General features: G+C 44.8%; 1 long non-coding RNA gene across 2 annotated transcripts in view; it reads right to left on the bottom strand.

The window, feature by feature from the left end:
- The window catches only part of LOC138581153 (uncharacterized), a 373,986-nt gene extending 355,844 nt beyond the window's left edge, over window positions 1–18,142 (bottom strand). The window contains exon 1 of one of the 2 annotated variants that reach the window (XR_011304454.1): window positions 18,041–18,142. This is a non-coding gene — a long non-coding RNA (uncharacterized lncRNA). The remainder of the gene's footprint in view (window positions 1–18,040) is intronic. The other variant, XR_011304455.1, reaches the window with a different exon arrangement.
- Between the last annotated feature and the right edge of the window lie 324 nt (window positions 18,143–18,466).

Below are 18,466 nucleotides of genomic sequence, written 5' to 3'. Positions count from 1 at the left end.
CCTTTGAGGCTCATGCATACCAGTTATTTACAATTGCAATAAATGACTATCCGGCCTGGGTGGGGAAAAATACCAACAAATAGAAGGTTTTGAGATCAGAATTGTGGTCAACCTAAGATAAAAGGACAAAGTGCCAGATGTCAGCATGGCCTTCTGGCGTCACAGTGCAGAGGTGAATTGTCTGATGCATGATAAGGATCTCATTAGCCCACCAACTTTCAAACAACAAAGAGGCTTCTCGCTCTTGGAGGGTGTGCAGGTTTAGGCGCCATGAGGGGGGGTCGGCGTGGTGTGTCCCGGAGAGTGCCACATAGTAGTACCGGGGCATGGTCTGCGAGGGTGGACGGGGGAATTGTGCATTCTGTGAATTGGTGGAGTGTGCTGGCGAGGGCCAGCCAGGATTCCAGCCTGGAATAGCTATCGTGTGGGTGTGAGTAAAATGTGTAGCCCCGGTGCTGCCCATGGACGTTCCTCCATATGTCTATGAGGCGAAGGTCTGTCATCAGTGTTTGGAGGGCTGTCCTTTTCTTCAAGGTAGTGGGGTTCCCGGTGCTAGTGCCCTGGTGATCTATGTATGGATCAGGGGCTATATTGAGGTCCCCCTATTATTGTAAGGTTCCCCATGTGCTGGACGATAGCAGCAAATGTACATGTGAAGAAGGAAGGGGGTTCCGCAGAGTGCCCAGGACACTCCAGGCCATGCCCCCTCTCTTTGTGCAGCCGACGCCACTCCCTCATCTACACGAGTAACACTGCTTCACGGGTGGCAAACAGGCTTCCAGCAACCCGCACCGAAGTTCGTGGGCCCAGACTACCTCGTTGCCAATGTGGTGTCCAGCCCCATGGCTTCCTGGCGGGTCACACCAAATACTGGGATTACCCAGTATAGACAAAGAGACTGCGATCACCCAGTAGTCGGAATGCAGGGAGCACTCTGCAGCATCTGGATCACTGGATCTGAACACAGGAGCTGGGGGGACGCAGCTGACAACAGCCTCGGCCCCGGGGGCACCCCGGCCGTGGCTGCAACGCAGGCGATGATCACACAGCACTTACCAAGACAATAGGGGTCATTCCGAGTTGGGCGGTAAGCGTTTACCGGCACCGGTAAGGATGCTGGTGCCGGTAAACCCATACCGCCCTATTCCGAGGTCCCTTAGCGGGACCCGCAAAGGATGTGTAGGGACCAGGGCGCTAATAACGGGCCCGCTGTTTGCGGGCCCGTAATTAGCGCCTTCCCCATTCCCATTGAGCCCTATGGGGGCTCAAATGGGAATGGGGAATGGTTTACAGAATGGGGACCTACCGGGTCCTTCAAGGTCGGAATGACCCGGTAAATCCCCATTCTGCCAGACCAGACCCGGGTTTGGAGGCAGCCATGGTGCTAATAGCACCATGGCTGCCTCCAAAGTCGAATGACCCCCCCATTGACCAAACGTAGACAGAGTTGCCACTTTCTGGGGCTCTGCTGCAGTGCCCCTCACGGACAACAGAGCCCCTTTTATTGAGGACAGTCATGACAAGGTCATGACACACTTTCTTAAAGGGGCAATGCGCCCACAGTTAAATGGGCCACACACAACACTTACGAGACGATTTTTCTTAATACTGTTAATCATCCAGGTCATTCTTAATTAAATTTGACTCAGTCATCATTGTGTGTACAGTAAATGCATATTGAAAAACAAGCATGTGTTTCATTTTGGTTAATTAAACCTATAGTCATTTCAATACTTTTAGAAAACTATTTTGTTTGAATTATTTCAGGAAATAAAAACCAGAAACTAACAGTGGTTGTGCATCTAATCATTTCAACAGTCCTTTTATGTCAAAAATGTGTGATGTGAAAATCATGTGTGAAAATGTTCCTCCTACGCCCTGCCTACTATTTAAGAAGTCTTGCATACACAACATGTTCTACCAGTGGCAGATGCACACTGTACAAATGCCAACTGACATGACACATTTCCATATCTCCTGTTTCCGCATATACTATATCACTTTGACATGATGTTTTAAGAGCGGAACAGGTGTTAACAGTAGCATCTACTTTCTGTAATTGAGTTCATTTGTGGCTTGTATTTCACTAATCCATTCCTTGAAGATTTTGGCAGAATACAGTCATGTGGATGGGCACACTGGGGTGCCGCTTGGGTGATTGATGTGTCTCACTTGGGAAGCTTTCCAACTAAAAATAGCAACTTAAACAGAATTACTTTAGTGCTTTTGCATTACATATTTCACTCTTCATGAACCATTACGGAGTAATCGAAAAGAGGAAGCAAAGTTATATTTGATGTATTTTTTATTGGTGCTGCATGTTTTCTAAATACCGAGAAATCTTTGACCATAAAAATCAGATGAAGATAATCAAGCTTCAAAGGTCAGTTTATTATTGAGAAGGCGTACACGACCTTTTCAGATATGAATAAATTACACTGTGTCCGGGAGCAAATGCCACAGCTGACATGTTACTTTCAGCTTTTTTATTTCAGTACATATTTTGGTGTCGGCTGTCAGGGAACAAGTGGGGGAATCATAATGAATTGAGGATGAATTGTCTTGCTCTTTTCCCCAAGTTATCCAAAATAAATACTAGGAGCTAATGGGAATGGTGTAAGGGATAGGTCTGCAACCTCTGGCTAACCAGAGGTTTTGAACTACACTTCCTATCAGCCCGAACCAATATGGCCAATGGTAGAGGATCATCGGAGCCAAAGTCCAAAATATCCTGAGAGCCTCAAATTGCAGGCCCCGGTTCTGGGTATCGCAGGAGACAAAACATGGAGCATGGGTTTTTACTGGTGAAACAGTGTTATACTCTAGCATAGGTGGCTCCAGTGAGACTCTGGTAAATCCCCATTCCATGGAGTCCAGAATTAACAGCACTGGAATGACTTGCGCCGGTAATTCTGGAATTATTTTGCTGATGGGGGCCAGATCTACCTCCAGCTCTTGGCAGGAGTAAATCAGTGCCCCCACCAGCAAACCTGTGTTTTGCTGGTGCAGTAAAAGTGCCAGTGCCGGAATTACCAGCAGTTTTACCAGCAATTTTACCACACTGGCAAAACTGTAATGAGACCCATATTAAAAGAAAAAAGGAAAAAACAGAAGCAGAAATTACAATATGAGTTAAAATACTATCACAAATACAATTCTAATATCATGTCAGTAGATAACTTTGAAGATTTCATCACAAATGCAGTAAAAAAAGAATCTACATCTTACTACAAGATGCAATACATACCTAAAACAAAAGCTCAATATGAACAAGATCCCATTATTCAGTCTCCTTCAAAAATGCAATAATAGTAAAACAACCAGAAATCTTTCACCCTCTTCCAACTGCAAACTCTTCCAGAAACCTGTCACCGTGTTCTACCTGAGAGACAGACATTCCAAAACACCTCAATATCGTCTAAGGTGATAAAATATGTACATTTTTCAAAATGGATTAGACATTTCCCATGCAAGGCAGGACAATGGACCAACACATGTTTCAGAGTTTCAGGTTCCCCAGGATTGTCACAAAACCTGCAATAAGCTAGCTCTGGAAGCATAAAATGGTACTCAACTATAATATGTTTAGACCAAAGCAGGTTCCACCTAAATCGAAGAAAGGTAAGAAGCGAATACTCCGCACTTTTTGTGATCCATAACAAGGTAACTCGAAGAATCATAGCTATCAAATCTATCCACAGTGTTAATCGAATCATGGTCCTATAAAATGTGTTTCACTTTACAAGGGATGTTCACAAGGGTATAATGTTGTTTTAAAACTATTCACAATATCATTTACAGTCAAGTCTATTTTGTTTAGTAAGGTGATGCAAAATGTGGAATAATCAGCTAAACATGTGTGGCCATTAACTTTTACAATGAAATTTAGATCATACAATAAAGAGTTTTCCACTGGACAGAGGATTTTACAATAAAAAGAAAGCAGTCTCCAATGCGCTCTGCTGGCAAGAGAGTGTTGACCAAGCTCATATCTAATACCCGATAAGGGAACTGAGCAAGAAAGTCTTAATACTCTCTGACAAATTAAGTATCAGTAAAAAATCATAAAGCCACAAATCATGAACTCAATACTATACAGAATTTTGGGAACAAGGTTTCCATTGTACATTTTCAAAATTGGAATTAGTGAACATTTTCCAAATTTTGCATCAAGCCTACTCATTTAATTAGATAGGGCAACTGCCTGACTCTTCGTCCAGTCTCTAATCGGAGTCTTATGAGGTTTGGAGAGAATTGGAAAACCAAGATAGATAAAACTGTCAACTCTTTCAAGAATGTCCAGAAGAATTTGCCACTAATTACTTTCTATCAACGTGCAGTGTATCACTTTTGTCTTAGCAGCATTCATCTTTAGAAAGTTAGTTGAATTGTACTCTGTAAAGGCGTTAAGCAAATGCTGAAGGCTGATTTGCGTGCAATCAAATATTACAAAGTCGTCAGCATATGCAATCCATGACAATTTAAGATGTGAAAATTTAGGAGAAGCAAAAGCTGCTGGTACAAGATGATCACCAATTTAAAAGAAATAGGACCTCATTACAACCATGGCGGTAGCCGTGCCCGTAAAAACAGCATGGCTGCCGCCGGAGTCGTTTTTTTTTCTGGCGCCTGGCAATTGGGGAATTACTGGGGAATTACAGCCCTAGCGGTCCCGGTAATTCCCCATAGCCAGAACAAAATTGCCCCCCATCCCCATTCGAGTCCCATAGGACTCAATGGGAATGTGGAGGACGGATGCACCGGCACTTTGTGCAACAGTGCAGGTGCATCCGTCAAGGTCTGTGAGCTGGTGCCTTCTACCCGCCAGGTCAGACCTGGCGGGCGCAAAGGCATCCGCAGGCAGAACTCAGAGTATGCCAGTCCGGTAACAACGGTGCCGGTAGCTTACCGTCACCGTTGTTACCGGACTGGCATACTCATAATGGGGCCCATAGAGCCAAAATGCATCCCTGTCTAACCCCTTTAAAGGTTGTAATCTTCTGAGTAAGCGCCCCTTCTCAGTCCAACGTTGCATGCACGTCAGATTGGTTAGTAAGACCCATGATCAGATGCAATATGCCAAAAGGGAGCCCCCAACTTTTCAATTTTGCGCACAGGAGAACCCTATTAACATGAACAAACGCTGCAGATAAATCTATTGTAGCCAAATAGATGGACTCATATTCCTTTGTCCATGCCAGATTTTGTGCACATTTCAATATCAAACCATAAAGGGCCTGATTCACAGAAGCGTTTTATAATGGTGTAATGCCATAGGAAAATAATCTGTGAATCAGGCCCTTAGTGAGGTGCCGTGGTTTTTCCTAAATCCAGTCTGCCATTTTTGAAGCCTTCCTGTATGCCTTACTCCAATTTTCACATGGTTCAGAAGAAATTATGCAAACACCTTGCGGTTGGGGTCTAAAATTGCAACAGGCCTTTAACTTTTAAGGTCCAACCTAGAACCCTTCTTGTAAATCAGAACAATATGCGCCGTTCTCCATGACTTTTGGTAAAAATACATGTCAGCCACTTGTCTAAAAAGAATTGAGAAGATAATGGACCAGACTGCAGAATTGTTTTTAAATAAAACATTTGCAAGATTATTAGGGCCTGGGGCATGAGTTTCTAATTTTCCTGAGCACCTGAAAGACAGAGTAGTGATCCACATTTAAATTCCAGATATCATCCACTGCACTTAAACCAAGACTAAGTATGCAGTCAGATGAATTCTAAGCAGGACACATTTGTTCAAAGTTAAAAACCCAGTCTGTCTCTGATACTGAGTTATTTTGCAGGACCGACTGGGGAATATTCATTTTGTTGGCCAATTTAAATAAATCAAGGGAATTTTCATTGCAAAGGGTCGCTAGCATCTTTTCTGCATCCCTCTGGAGCCTAGATGCACGATTGCTTCTTAAACAATTTTTGTATGTCAATTTAACCTTCTTGATCTCACTTGCAGAGACCACAGAAGACACTTCCATTGAGGACTTTAAACCTCTTAACTGAGCTCTTATTTCCCGCTTCGTGGCTACCACATAGGGATCATAGGAGTGAATATTATGATTGGGATAACAGATATGAGAAACTTTTGGATTGCCTAAAAAGGGTTTTAGAGTAGCATCAATGAAGGCTCCAAAATGCATAGCAGTACATGTATGTATTTTCCAATTATGCGATTAATTAATAAGACACTGAGCAAGTGTATCATTGACTTGACTATTAACCAGGGGTTTCCAAGAAACCCTATTACCAGCTGGATTTACAACAGGATCTCTTGGACCATTTAGATTTACTCCTGGAACCCGAATATCAAACTCTGAGATCAACATACAGTGATCACTACACTCTGTTTCTATTACTCTAAAGGAATTGCATAGATCAAAAAGCCCACAAAGGTGTAATCAATGGTCAACATGGATGCTCTGTTTGCCATGTGGATTTACTAGGTACGTCTCTGGTCATTGACCCTTTTTGCATAAAAAGTCCAAAACCGTGTGAGCATTTCAGCCAATAGCACCCACATGTATACTTAGCATTCTTATTCTTGGTAGAAGGAGCCAATTCACACTTTACGTCAACCTCAATGCAAGAGGCATTTAAAGCACCCAAGATCAGAAGATGACCCTGTGCTACTGTGTTACTCTAATCATCTGTGAGTGATACCAAGCAATTCAAAAAAGTTATCAAAATTGCTAATGCACAAATGTCAATAAACATTCAAAAGCAACACACTCATAAAATATCCCTACAAAATAATTCTAACATGAGTGGCCAAAATTCCCATGCAAACATTAACTGAGTGAAGAACTTCCAATCTGCCACCAGATTTCACCATGGTCAGTAGTAGATCCCCCCCCACACCCCCCAGTGCCACCCCTGAAGGACTACCCATTAAACCACTTTTAACTAGCTGGTGAGAAACAATGTAACCGTCAAAAAAGGGTGAGTCCACTAACCATGTCTTCTGTAGGAAAATGATCCTCTGAGTTTTCAGGACTGACCCTGCAGAGGGATTAAAAAACAAAGTACTGTTCCCTCGTGAGTGCCAGGAAAATCATGTTAAAGGACCAACAGAGTTAAAGACAATTATCAGGAATAGGATTTTTCACCTGGCCAGAGTGCATCAAGGCTCCAGTCAGCCACGACCAGTCATTACCAGCAGTCTAACGAACAGGCTTGAACGTGACCATTTGTATTTCCCTTGATGCCTCCGGACAGAAGTCCATTACTTCGGTGATCAGGTGTGTAAGATTTTAAATCAAATCTAAGCTGTCTCAGAGATTGATAATCTTTCATTATGATCTCAAGTACAATCTTGGAATTTATATCTAATACTGCTTGGTCTGTTCTATGTAGATCTCTAAAAGCTACCTGATTAATATCTTTCAAGGCTAGACTCTTGGATTGGACAGTTCCCTGAATAACCACAAAATATTAGATCTATTAAGAATGACATTTTATTCTCTGGTAGAAGAATGAGTAATTATAAGTACTAACACCACAGGCATTCTCTGGGAGCACGGCCAACTGGGGGCCTTTAGGCAAGCAATTCTCCAAATAGCCATTGTCAGAGTCAGGTCCTTTGGAACCTTTTAAAATACTGTATACTTGATTAGTTCCCAAATGTTTGCCACAACTACACACATTCCTCAAATGTTCAAGGACCCTGCTGCCCTGAGTTATCTTCTTTTTAGTCCTTCTGGCAGAACTCCCAATTCGAATTGTCAGTGCATCCTTATAAGAGGGACAGTCGGACAGTCGATGAGGAAGGGAACCTCTCCTCTACTAGAAGTTGTTTCTATAGTTGAAATTAAAGTTGTGGAGAATTTGGGAGAGGGTTCCATTTGAATGGAATGTGGGATGAAAACCTTCTCCACAACTACTGTTGGTGAAGGAGGAGGAGATATTCCAACCACATCATCATCAGCTCGATCAACAACTTCTCCCAGAGACTGTTTACGCTGACTAGAACATAGGGCCGTAGGCACCTTTCACACAGTTGCTGTAACCGTAGGTTATCTTATGAGAGTGCCAAGAAACTTCCTTGATGATTGTTTCACTTGGTTCTATATAGGCTGCTTCTTTGTTTTCTTCTCCTGCACTAGTGTACCTCTTTTCTTTTTGGGTTTGACTGCTGGTGATGCAGCCATCTCTTTAGGAGGTACAGTTACTTCCTGTTCCGCTGAAGAGCCCAACGACTGAATGAAACCACAGCCTGCAGTCGTAGAGACCTTGTCAGCCATGGTTGTAAGTAGATATGATGATTCGATAGATGGCGTTTTTGTTGAAAAGAAGACCCTGGCTATTTCTTCACTAGTGAAAGCCTTTTGTCAAGTCTTCATCCCGGAATCCTTAAAAGAGAAGCTAGGTTCCTCCAACAGAGATATTGGACAATTGGCTCTTAATTTGACAGATGACTGTAAAGTATCTGCCGGGCCTAGAGTCCCAAACTACTCCTCACTGATGATGCCCAACAAGGCTGAAACATGTCTGGGGATGCTTGTGGTCTTGTGCAGAAGGGATGTGACCTAGCAGTTCGGGCTGGACTGCCCCTTTTGGGGTAGGACCAAGCCTGATTTGCATATGGTTTTTCCCCTTCTGTCATGGCTTGGCAGGCTGAAAAACAATGGTCTGGAGGGTTGCCCAGAGCTGTGCCCGTGGTTATGATTGATTCAAAACCTTGCAGCCATCACCTTTTCATTTTGCTTATGTCACCCCGAGTGGGACAGGTATGCCCAGACGTGGGTCCCGAGTCTGCCGGGAATAGAGACCCAAGCTACTCCTCACTGATGACTCCCAACAAGGCTGAAACATGTTTGGGGATGCTTGTGGTCTTGTGCAGAAGGGATGTGACCTATGCGTTCGGCCTGGACTGCCCCTTTTGGGGTAGGACCAAGCCTGATTTGCATATGGTTTTTACCCTTCTGTAATGGCATGCAGGCTGAAAAACGATGGTCTGTAAGGTTGCCCAGAGCTATGCCTGTGGTTATGATTGATTCAAATTCATCCAGCCATCACCTTTTCGTTTTGCTTAAGTCACCCCGAGTGGGACGAGTATGCCCAGACTTGGGTCCCGAGAGTGCCGGGCCTAGAGACCCAAGCTACTCCTCACTGATGACGCCCAAAAAGGCTGAAACATGTCTGGGGTGCTTGTGGTCTCTTGCAGAAGGGATGTGACCTAGCAGTACGGGCTGGACTGCCCCTTTTGGGTTAGGACCAAGCCTGATTTGCATAAGGTTTTTCCCCTTCTGCAATGGCCTGGCAGGCTGAAAAACGATGGTCTGGAGGGTTGCCCAGAGCTGTGCCCGTGGTAATGATTGATTCAAAACCTTCCAGCCATCACCTTTTCGTTTTGCTTAAGTCACCCCGAGTGGGACGAGTATGCCCAGACGTGGGGCCCGAGTCTCTGCTGGGCCTAGAAAGCCAAGCTACTCCTCACTGATGACACCCAACAAGGCTGAAACATGACTGGGGATGATTGTGGTCTCGTGCAGAAGGGGTGACTTAGCAGTTCGGGCTGGACTGCCCCTTTTGGGGTAGGACCAATCCTGATTTGCATATGGTTTTTCCCCTTCTGTAATGGCTTGGCAGGCTGAAAAACAATGGTCTGGAGGGTTGCCCAGAGCTGTGCCCGTGGTTATGATTGATTCAAAACCTTCCAGCCATCACCTTTTCATTTTGCTTAAGGCTAATTAGACATCAAATATCTTTATTCGGCCTTGGGCCATCAAAGTACAGCGTAATATAAAACAAAGCTGCTGAGTTACATAACAAAAGATAATTAAATATCAAGGAACAGGTCCCCCTTCATTTTCGCGTAAGCATTGAGAAACAGGTCCTTGTACCAAAATACTCCCCAAAAATAAGTTCCCCAGTGGAATTAAGTTAGTACCTCAGAGAGCAAGGTTATGATGATTAATTCCAGGGGGAGGGATATTACTATAGAGGGGTTAGGGGCTAATGGAGATCTTACTGGGTGATTTCCAACCATGGCTCCCAATACCCCATTGGCCATTCTTTGGTGCCTGAATACTCAGAGGTACTGGTGAAATCACCCTCCAAATGTAGTCTATTGCCGGTCACTATGGCTTCCCGTGTTGCAAATGGGCAATCCCTTACTGAACAAAGTCAATGCATGCATTTATTTAGGAGTGCTTCTCTGGATTCCCATTGACGGATGCAGCGTAGGTACCCCATGCAGGAATGATGTGCCCCTCCCGTGCCTCCCAGATTCATCACTGTTAGTCGAGCCCTCCCATGTTCGAGATCTGGGTACAGTGTGCTGATCAATGTTATGTGCATGGATGAAGCCATAATTTCCTGCATTGTTGGTAGCCCTAGCATCCCCTTTGCCAACCCTGGCATTCTTTTTGCATATGTAAAGTCAGGGTTAGATGGATCATTAGCATCCTAAGGAGTTGGCTGCCACACAGTTTGTTCTCCCGGGGTCCATGGGCTTCAAATAGGTCCATGGGGCTTGCACAGTGGTCGAGACTGGGTGCTTTCTTGTTGATGGCTAAGTGGGGGCTGTTGTATATGCCCGCAGTCATGAGATCATTATTAATATATGTTTCTGGTCCCTCAGATGATTTTTAAGGACCTGTGGCTGAGCCAGGGCCCGAGGATGAACCAGAGATTGGGCCTCCCGTGGTTCCCTCATCAGCTTTTCCCCTGTGTTCAATCAGGGCCAGTAAAAGCCTTTTTACGTCTCTAAGCTCATACAGAACTTGCTTGCAGCTACAGTCATGATCCGTGGAAACCTCCTTGGTGGACAAGCCCATGGTGGACAATGTGCAAGGCGTCAGTTGGTGAGGAAGGAGACAGGGAGTGATACTGTTTTCTTACCTCAAGTCCGACAGGTTTTTGCCCCAAGGCCTGCCATGAGCTACAATCCCTTTTTCAAGTGCTGCCCCCACCATGACCCCAGCCCCTTGTTCAATTGATTCAATAGGTTCTGGGGCACTGTTGGGCTCTGCTGCCGGAAAGTCCTCCCTGGCCTCCTGATTCAAATCCCCAGAGGTCATAGTCTCTTGAACCACCCGGGCACCCCAGGGACACCCCCCACAGCTGTCTTAACAAGAAACTCTCTTCTCGGTGACCAAAATGAGGGTAAAGATGAGGTTGGACTGCCATCATTAGAGCCTTGTGTTTTGGGATTAGCAAGATTGATAACTGTATCGATTTCAGGGGCTTCAGAACTACGCACTGGAGGGCTGGCTAAACAAGAGTTATCTCTGTGTCTGGCATTGGGGTGAAGGTGGGGATGGACACAGCTAAGGGTGCAGGGGTGGAGGCCAATTGGTCTAAGCCCCCCCGCAGTGGCTTTATTTTGATCTGGTTCTCCTCGATTAAGCTGATCCTTTATGGCACCTCCACAAGTAGCAAAATAAGCTACAAGTCTCGCCTCCCCAGCATTCCCTCCTATAGGTATCGTCATTCCATGAGGCCCTCTTTCCGTGCTTCTTCGGATGGGTACGGGGTCGGAAAAGAGGGTGGTTTACTGCCCCCAATGTCAAAAGAATTTCCCAGAAATTGGCTGATTTCTTTGATAAAGTTATGGGTGTCACCTGTGATCATAGGAGGACTTCCCAGCTCGGCCTTACTCCAAGCTTTAGTCGGGCCGAAAGTGAATAGTCCCCCAGGTTTGTGTATGCACTTGAGTGTAAGAATCTTCCTCATCTGTTTAGCAGGCTCTGGGCGGGGTTCTGGGTGGGCTCATGACAGCCTCTCAAAGAACAGGAGGGTGAAAAAGAGCATGATAGAAAGGTGGGGGTAACAACATCCATATAAACAATTGCTACCATCCACATTGGTGCCAAATAGTCAGCCGACCAAGCAATCAACTGCAGGGGGCTGTGGGCCGATAAAGAACTGCAAAGTAAAACACAAAACAAGACGATGCAGCCCCCCCTGTGTCACAACTCTTCACCTTGCACAGGTGCAAACTTGATATGGCTTTGCACGGCACAGCACTGGACCTCTTGGCGGCAAAGTAATGGCAGGTACTGTTTTCCGTCCCCCGCCGTCGCCTAACGCCCACGTGGGTGCCCATCACCCACAGCGCTTTTGCCCAGCAGGTTTTAGCCTGCTGGCAGAGCTGGTGGTAGTTGTAGTCAGGGGGGCGTGGCCAATTCAATGGAAAGAGAAAACAGGAAAATGCAACCAGGGGACACCCCGCAGGTGCTCAAAACCCCCAATTAGGGCCTGATTTTTTAGTTAACCGGAGGAGCCATTTGAAGATGTTTGTAGGCATAAACAAATCCTTAAGTATATTATGCACTCCAATATTATCAAATGTAAACAATAATGATTCCAACATGGTCGAGCATTTTTTAGATTCCACTCTGAGCCCTTCATATAAGGTGACCAGGACACAGAGCACCTGGTTAATTTCTTGTAACAGTCCATCATGGCCATCAGGGAGCTTGCCATCAATGTTCTTAGACATTGCAGATAGTCTCCTGGGAGGCAAAGGCACCAGAGTTTCGATATAGGAGGAAATGGAAGTGTCAGAGTCAGATGCAGGCACCGCTCTTATATCAGGCGGGGTGTCTAAAAAGGAAGCCTCTCGGACATCCCGCACTGAAGCAGCACAAGGCGCCATTGGGTGTAGATGGACTCTGATTATGAGCCGGAATGAAATGTGACAAATCAATCAATAGTTCACCAGAGTTTAAAGACTGAGATGTGACAGAATTTTAAAAAAGAGGTATTCGTTGCTGTATTCACGTGAACATCCCCCACACTGTTAGATAGACCCTGGCCAGGCGATGACGGCAAAGGTAATTCGATCACCAGTTGGAGACCTGTCTCAGAGTCTAGCAGCATGTTAGTCTCCTTAGACCTGCTTCTTAGCTCGTACATGTACCAAATTTCAAATACAGGTACAGTCCCACAATGCGAGGCAACACTCACCCACAGGTGGTGGTTAGATCGGAATGGGTGTCACTCAAGTCCAGACTTCTCCACAAGAAGGCGTGATTGTGAGTGCCTTCAATGCAAAACTGAACCAACACACTGCTGCACACCGTCTACGCACTGCGCTAGAACTGTGTTTTTGAATGATCCGAGCACGGCTGAAATTTCCAGCTCCGGCTCCCTCGAGGAAACGGAAATGGAAAACAGACCCACAAGCTGCAGGGTCCAACATGTCCTGCAAAACTGCACCAACACACTGCTGCACACCCAGGCTCACATCACCTTTAAAACCACAAGCATCACTTACAAAGCAGTGACCACCGTAGCTCCTGCCTATACAACTGAAACCCACACCATCTTAGAAGGCCATCATAACACACAGAGCTATGACAGTGAAGGGAAGAGATGAAAAAGGGAAGTCTACAAACAAGCCTTCTTCAGCTAAGCAAACAGACTGTGGAATATAGTCCCACCACCCATAAGGCTATATATCCTGTTTTTACACCTCAGCAAAGATCTAAAGACACATCTCGGTGATACCTCATTGCCCACTGACCTCAGTCAGTCTGCACAGTTCACCCAGATCAGTTCCTTTACCAACACACCTGACACCTGCTTTCCACTCACATCTTTCCATCCCTGACGCATCGTCAACGGTGCTACTTCATTGCATTGTCCCTCTTCTTTGTTCAGTCTTCTGTTGCAACCCGCCAATGCTTTTGCTACAAACCATTTTGTACATAAAAACACAGAAACTACATACAAAGTTATACATACAAACATACATGAGGTGCCTTGTGTTCACATCGGTAATCTGGGGTTTCCTCAACCATAGTTACTTAATGTACCTTTTGTTCGACTCGTGTTGGTCATATGACTTACATCCATATGTTTGTTTAGGGGGCTATAGGGTGGGAGTGGAATTGGAGTAAGGGGTGGAGAGGAGTATGGGGGGACCCTCATTGACAAGAGCTGAACAAAAGGTTGTCAAAATAAATGTGGTTGATGAAACCACATAGAACCGTTCAAATCACGATGCAGTAACCATGTCCCCACAACTTCCCTGCGCGAGAAGCAGATGGCAGTGGAAGCAATTTCTGCCAAACATTGTGCCATTTCTACAAAGTGCTTTGATGCCCTAATGTAGACATCAGACGCGTATACATTAAGTTACGCAAATGGAAAGCACCATCCAGTTGTTCCCCATTATACAGCTCACACGTCAAGGGCTTGCACCTTTTTTAATTAACTTATTCTGTAAATCTTGCTCTTAAGTACACACTAACCCATAACCCTCTCCCTCGTTTGTCCGATTTTGCTTTTTTTTGGCGATATTTCTTACTCTTCTGAATTAATAGCAAGATCGAACCCTGTGAGTGGGGAGCTCCGATTTCTTCGACCTTCCTGAACTGCGCTTGTATAAGGCACAGGCAGCGCTGTCTTCCCCTGCAGTTTAAATCATGGCATTAACAACAAGGAGCAGAAAACATGCAGCTCTCCGAATTATTTTTACCGGCAGTTTAAATTATGGCATTAACAACAAGTAACAGAAAACATGCAGCTCTCCAAATTATTTTTTATAGAATCATAGCTTTTCATATATTTATTGATGATAATTCTTGGTAGGTCCATTACAGTCACAGACACTTTTTGACTCTTTTAGTGGACTGATAATTAAAGTACACAAATAAAATGGGCCAACCTAAAGAAGTCAAAAAGTGAACTCTTACACTATGTTGTATCCATTAATCAATAGGGGGTTAGGGGGTTATTTGACAGTAATCAAAAAGCGCATTAACTGGGGAAGCTTTCAAATCAATCAATCTATCTATCTATCTATCTATCTATCTATCTATCTATCTATCTATCTATCTATGTGTGCATCTATCTATCCAACTATTTACAAATGGCTTTCTATCTCTTCTACCTCTCATCTATTCATCTATGAGTCTTTCTATCTAGTTGTCTAGTATCTGTTCATCTATCTATGCTTTTATCTATTTCTATCACTTTTTTCTAATTTATTTTAGTATTTTGTACCGCACCAGAGACAGAAAGATCTGCTTCAGAGCACTGTGAGGGAAGAAAGGGAAATGGGGATAGAGTGGCGGTAATTGATAGGAGAAAGAAGGGTTTGGAAGTGGCCATGTAACATCATGTACGTCAGCGTTTACGTTACAGAGATATTGCTGCCTCAACGTCTCTATCCTGAGACCTCTATGTTCAGCGACGAACATGTAACGCGTCATGTCAAGTATCACCCGTGTAATAATAGCTTGTGCAAATTAGATTACTTGTTCAATATTTAAACAATTCATGCATTTTGCAGGTTCCAAACGGAAACTCTTGGAGCCGTGGGTCCATGATAAATTATAAATTATATTGAGGCGCACAAACTACACAGAAAAGAGCTAAACAAAGCAGACTTAAGAAAAAAAGAGCACCGTTGGGCAGTAAGTCTGCATGTCTCATCTTTAATGAAAGATCCAACACAAGCAGTGTGTGTCACTGCCCCACAACACGCCGATCACCAAGCACAACCTTAAAGCAAGAGCTCTCAACTTGATTGCCGAAGAGAAAAAACAAAAGTGGATACAATTGGAGCACCCCAATGCCTTAACTGGTCCACTCTAGCCCAGCAAAACTTTTACATGAATAACAAAATAAAAATAGACTGGGCTTGTCCACCCACCAAGTAGTGAAGTTAAGTTGGCTTTAAGTATAACCGTTTCTCTCGTGCACTCTGGATAACCTGACTGGGCTGTACATTTGGTGGATCGACCAGATCGTGAACCCAGCCCTATTTAAAAAAATCAATCAGGGTTTTTCGAAACAACCAAGAACATTACAACACTGAACAGTATGCACAAGAGAAACAAAAACGCATGAAAGAGAATGGCTGCCATTTTGTTCTCACAGATTTGCTTGAAGAAATGTTCATTAAAAACAGTGGACCTCATTATAAGTTTGCCGGTCTGGGAACGATGGTACCGGTAAGCATGCCGGTACCGTAGTTCCCGGACCGGCAGACTACAAGTTGTGCTCGCGGGTGCCTTTCTGCCCATCAGGACGGACCTGGCGGGCAGAAAGGCACCAGCTAGCACAGCATTTCGGATGCAACGGCACCATTATAAACGGTGCTGCTGCATCCTGCCTCCCCCTTCCCTTTCAGCCCTATGGGGCCGAATGGGAATGGGGAGCATCTTTTTTCCGGCGCCCGCAAATGGGCAATTACTGGGTGCGGCAGGGCTGTAATGACGTGGTAATTGCCCATTCGCGGGCGCCGGAAAAAATGCAACTCCGGCGGCAGCCGTGCCTGTATTACAGGCACGGCTGCCGCCAGTGTCATAATGAGGCCCAGTATGTGGTTACTTGTCTACTCTGGGGCTCCAAGTGAATGGGCTTGGTTTACAAACGCGTTTTCAACGGGAAAATCCCTTTGAAGAAATCATTGCAATTTCTGTGATTGCCAAGGGATTTCACTGATGACCTATGATTAAGAAATAGCTAAAAACATTGATCAATTTGAAAAACAGAGACATGTTTTCATTTCCTTTTAAAAGAAGGCTTTCAATAAAACGAACGCACACTCTTTTTTTTCTCCCAGAGAAGCTTTTCGGCATAATCACACCATGAGTAAACCATTCCATACATCTGGCCCTTTTCTGAAACTTCTCGAGTCTGAAAGTGCAAATACCTCACAAAATTAGGTCCAGTGAGGCACAGGGCCCAGAGGTAAAAGCACGTTTCTGAGAACGAGTTCAGTCAAAACTGCAGATTTAAACATGACAAAAACCAAAACACGCGCAGTTGGAATCTGTGTACGGCGTGAACGTTCAGAAAGATGACAGAGGAACACTTCCCCGCACTATAAAAAGTAGATGAATATCATTAGCACAAAAGTTCCAGGGAAACGCACTAAACACATACTTAAATATTAGCACGCATTCCCAAAATCGTCAGCGATCTTTTTTCAATTGGCCGGCCTGTGAATTCCATAGAGAGGAACACAATGATGGCACACAAAGTCAGATTTACACAATTAAACCTCAGCCTTTGGGAGCGTTGAACAAAAGTACAGAACGTCACATGTGTATGTTAAAATGTAAGACTGGGTTCACGCAGACCATCAACACCATACCTTATCATGTTGCTTTGAAATAATTTGTACTATTAATCATACGAGCTTGCTGCATGCACAGTGAGGCACTTTCACAGCAGGTAATGCCCGCCTCTTGCAGGCTTTTGGAGACTCCAGTGCTTTGAGAACAGAGAACCCCACGTTATGATGAAGACTCGGCACAGAGAAAGACAACTGGAAAAGAAACAAGGAGAGACACGGACACACAGCAGCAGTAAACAAGTAGACATTCACACACAATTGGATAAGAGACAAGCACCCACACATGCACAGACACACACCAACCCCAACACACAGGCTCCCTTGGTCTGATTTACAACGTCTTTTTCAATGGGCTTTTCCAATTCAAAAGTGTTTTTGTAAATCAGACCCATAGAATCATGGTGCTAAAATAGACAACTAAATGATACTCACACAGCGAGAAAACACACTTACAGATAGAGAACGAGCATCCGTATGTATATATATTAAACGCCCAGTTAGGAATAAACAATGTGAAAACTTCCAACAGATTGAAAACATAACTACATATTTTGGCAGAACACACAGCGAGCGATACAGCAAACACACACGGGCCTTATTCACAGAGCGTCTTTCAACGGGAAAATCCCAGTGAAAAACGCTGCCAGGCCCACACAAATGTAGAAAATTGACAGAGCTAAACATCAAACGCACACGTACAGAGTAAACGAAGGTGGATATCAAACAAAAACATGGCAAACACGTGTGTAACAAACTCCCAAAGATGATAGGAACTCGATACTCTGATGACAGATCGACTCGAAAAAAACACACAGACATATAACACAGACAGCAGCAGAGATACAAAACGCCTTCGCATAGAATGCAGTGCAAAACCGATGGACACGCAAACCTTCACAGCAAACACACGCATATCATACTAACGCCCACCCACACGACTTTGGGCAAGCCTACCATGCACACACAAGAAGCGGAGTACTGTTCCGCGCCTACCTAAGGAGCGGGCGGCTGTTCTACCCATGGAGGAGCGAGCACGTTACACGAGGAACATGCCTCCGTGCGTGGAACAAACCTCCTCCTGGATGCGTGTTCCGGAGGGGGGAGCAGAGGACCGCAGGAAGTCTTGTAATCATTCACTGCTGGGCTGGCCGCCGAGCTCACCTTATTACCGACCGCGCGGAGGAACTGGCAGCTGCTTTCCTCACAAGAGGAGGACGGAAGGCCAAAGGAAATGTCCATATATCGTGGATAGGTTAGGAAACATTTCTTACAAAGAAAAACATCCACGCCGTTCTATAACCCTGGCACTGGGCCACTTCTCGGCCCTTTCCCGCCACTTTATTATTCATGACGAACTAGGCCTTTACCTGCAGCATGTACCGTAAACAAACACGAAGAAGTAGGTCCCTTTTGCTTCCC

The sequence above is a fragment of the Ambystoma mexicanum genome, chromosome 3p (assembly GCF_040938575.1).
Source record: "Ambystoma mexicanum isolate Mex_15411 chromosome 3p, UKY_AmexF1_1, whole genome shotgun sequence".
NCBI classification, from domain to species: Eukaryota; Metazoa; Chordata; class Amphibia; order Caudata; family Ambystomatidae; genus Ambystoma; species Ambystoma mexicanum.
This window is presented reverse-complemented; position numbering and strand designations above follow the sequence as displayed.